The sequence below is a fragment of the Trichosurus vulpecula genome, chromosome 5, assembly GCF_011100635.1.
Source record: "Trichosurus vulpecula isolate mTriVul1 chromosome 5, mTriVul1.pri, whole genome shotgun sequence".
Classification (NCBI taxonomy): domain Eukaryota; kingdom Metazoa; phylum Chordata; class Mammalia; order Diprotodontia; family Phalangeridae; genus Trichosurus; species Trichosurus vulpecula.
Genome location: NC_050577.1, coordinates 40400103 through 40404085, shown reverse-complemented (window position 1 = coordinate 40404085; position 3983 = coordinate 40400103).

Sequence of the window (3983 nt, the reverse complement as noted above, 5' to 3'; positions counted from 1 at the left end):
GGGACACAAGTGAATGAAAGTGGGTAACAAAACAGAGTTTACTATGCATCAACTGAATAAAAAAAGCAGGAGTTGCAATCATGCTCTCTGACAAAGCAAAAACAAACATTCAAAAAATAGAAGGGGTTAAATAAGGAAATTAGATTATGCTGAAAGCAACTATATACACATATACATATATACCAAAACATATACATGAAATAAATTTATATGTTCCAAATGCCATAGCATCCAAATTCATAAAGGAAACATTCTGTTGTTTAATCATTTCAGTTGTGTCTGACTCTTCATGAGCCAACATTTAGGGCTTTCTTGGCAAAGATATGGACTGGCTTGCCACTTCCTTCTCCAGCTCATTTTACAGATGAGGAAACTGAGGCCACATATTGCAGCTAAAGCAATCAGTGAAAAAAATCATATCTCTATAAAGATGTTAACAAAATAGGAAAAAGGAATGAACTAAATATTCCTTTTTAAAAAAAATTAGAAAACCAACAAAGAAATCTAAAATAAACACAAAAGATATATTAAGAGTCGGAGGAGAAATACATGTATTAAAAACAAAAATTATACAAATAAAAAATTAAACTAAATTCTGGTTCTTTAAAAATAAAATTGATAAACCTTTAGCTAATCCGATTAAAAAGAAGAGGGCAGAAAACAAATGAACAAGGTGAAATAAAAACAAAACTAGAAAATAAAAAGAATAATCAGAACACATAATGCATAGTCATATGCTTTTGAGATCACAAAAAATACCAGAGGAATATCTTCAAAAATATAAAATACCTCAACTTTCAGAAGCTAAATAGAGTTCTGAAATAACCAAGTCTCAGAAATGGAAAAAGAACTAGCTATGAAGGACCTACAAACAAACTAACAAAAAAACCCACCTGGGCCTGATGGATTCAACAGGAGAATTCTATTAAATTTTAAAAGAACACTTAGTATTTCATATTTCACAAGTTATTTTCAAAAACTGAGAACAAAGCACCATACCAGGATCCACTTTTAACACAAATATTTTCCTAATACATTAACCAGGGAAGGATAAAACAAAGAAGGAAAACTACAGGCCAATATCATTAATGAAAATTGATTCAAAAATTTCAAACAAAATCCTATCAAACGTATTACAGGACTTTATTCAAGTAATCATTCATTATGACCAAGTATGATTTTTACTAAAGATGTAAGGATGGTTCAACATTAAGAAAACAATCAACAAAACTAATCATATTAAAAGCTAAAACATCCAAAATCACATGACCATCTCAATAAATGCAGAAAAAGGTTTTGACCAAGTAAAGAACTCTTTTATGCTAAAAATACTACAAAGTATAGACTTAAAGAGATTTTTTTAAAAAGTCATGAAAAGCATCTATCAAAAATCAAAAGTAACATCATATGCAACTGGGACACACTAGAACTTTTTCCAGTAAATATGGGAGTGAAGCTAGGATGTCTACTCTTTTTACTCTTATTTAATACAGTTTTGGAAATGGTAGCAATAAGAAAAGAAAGATATTAAAGGCATAAAAATAGGTAAAGAGGAAATAAAACTATATTTGGAAAATCCTAGAGAATCTGCAAAAATACTAATTGAGATAATAGTTACAGCGAAGTTATAGGCAACAAAATAATGAGTCAAAAATCAACAGCATTTCTATATAATAATAACAAGACAAGAAGAAAAATAGGGAAATTCCATTTCAAATAAGTACAAAATGTGTAAAATATCTGGGGATCAACCTACCAAAGCACAAAAAGGACTCATATAGAGTCAATTACAAATTACTCCTTAAAGACATGAAGAATGACTTAAATAGCTGGATAAATATTCAGTGCTCATGCATAGGCTGTACTAATAAAAATGACACTACTACCAAAGTTAATCTGCACTTTTAATGCTATACCAATCAAATTACCAAGGGGATACTTCATAGAACTCAACAAAATAATAACAAAATTCATTAAGAAAAACAAAATGTAGAATATCAAGGGAAATGATAAAAGAAGTAGGGACAAAAAGGGAACAGCACTTCCTGACCTCAAACTATATTGTAAAGCAGCAGTCAGAAGAAACATTTGATATTGGCAAAAAGTAGAGACATAGATTAATGGGACAAATTAGACAAGTGAGAATCAGAAAGAATTCTGATGTTTGATAAAGTGGAAAATATAAATCACCTAGGAAAAAACTCCATATTTGATAAAGATTACTGAGAAAACGAGAAAGCAACTGGTTGAAATTAGGCTGAAACCAACACCTTATACCATATTCCATAATACGTTACAGATATGTGACCTTAGAATGAAAGGTCATACTACTAAAAAAATTTAGAAGAGAAACAGATCATATGCCTCTCATATCTATGAGTAGGAGATATATTCTTAACCAAACAAAGGAGAGAGAGAATTACAAAAAATAAAATAGATAATTTGATTACATGAAACTGAAAATCTTCTGCACAGACAATAACAATGCAGCTAGGAAGAGAAGATAAATGATCAAATGGGAAAAAAAATCTCTGTATCATATTTTCTGAGAAGGTTTTAGTATTTAAGATATGTAAACAAATAATAGATGTGTATGTGTATTGTTGTTGGTGTTATTGTTCAGTCCTTCAGTCATATCTGACCCTATGTGACCCCAAGGACAAAGGCAAAGATACTAGAGAGGTTTGCTATTTCCTTTTTCACTGTGCCCCATTTTGCGGATGAGAAACTGAGGTAAATGGGTTAAGTGACTTGCCCACAGTCACACAGCTAGTAAGTGTCTGAGGCTGGATTTGAACTCAGATCTTCCTGACTCCAGGCCTGGTGCTCTATCTACTGCACCACCTAATAGTCATTCTTCAATAGATAAGTGGTCAAAATATATGAACAGTTCTCATAAAAGAATTGAATAATATTTACAATCACTGGAAAGACTACTTCAGATCACTAATAATAATAGAAATGTAAATCAAAACAACCTTGAGGTTTCACCTCATACCCTACAAATTGGCAAAGATGACAAAAAATAGCAATAGTCAATATGGTAGGGGTTTGGGAATGATAGGCACATTAATACAGTCTTGTTGGAGCTGTAAAATGGTACAACCATTTTGGAAAGCCATTTGGAATTATGTAAATAAAGTGACTAAAATGTCCATACTCTTTGAACCAGAGACTCCATTACTGGGCTTATACCCAAGGAAGTCATCAATAAGAAAAAAACCACCATATACACCAAAATATTTATAGAAGCATTTTTTGTGATAGTAAAAATTGGAAATAAAGTAGATGCCCATAGACTGGGTAATGGCTAAACAAACTGACGTACATGAATGTAAAGGAATATCATATATTTTTTGTGCTTAACTCTTTTTTTTTTGTTTCTTTAAACAGTATTTTATTTTTTCCCCCAATTACATATCAAGAAAATTTTAGCATTCAATTTTACAAAATTTTGAGTTCCAAATTTTTCTCCCTCCCTCCCCTCCCCTCTTCTGAAAATGATAGTTTGATACGGTTTATACATGTGCTATCATGTAAAATATTTTCACATTCATCACAGTTATGGAAGAAGAAACAGATCAAAAGGGGAAAAAATAGGAGAAAGAATAAAGTGAAAAAATATGCTTTTATCTACATTCAGAGTCCATCAGTTCTTTATCTGGATGTGGAGAGCATCTTCCTTCATGAGTCCTTTGTATTTGTCTTAGATCATTGTGTTACTGAGAAGAGCTGAGTCATTCACACAGTGTTGCTGATACTGTGTACAATGTTTTCCTGGTTCTGCTCATTTCACTTTGCATCAGTTCATATAAGTCTTTCCAGTTTTTTCTTTTTTTAAATTCTTTTTTTTTTGCAGGGGAGAAGGCAGGGCCATTGGGGTTAAGTGACTTGCCCAAGGTCACACAGCTAGTAAGTGTGTCAAGTGTCTGAGGCCACATTTGAACTCAGGTCCTCCTGACTCCATGGCCGGTGCTCTACTC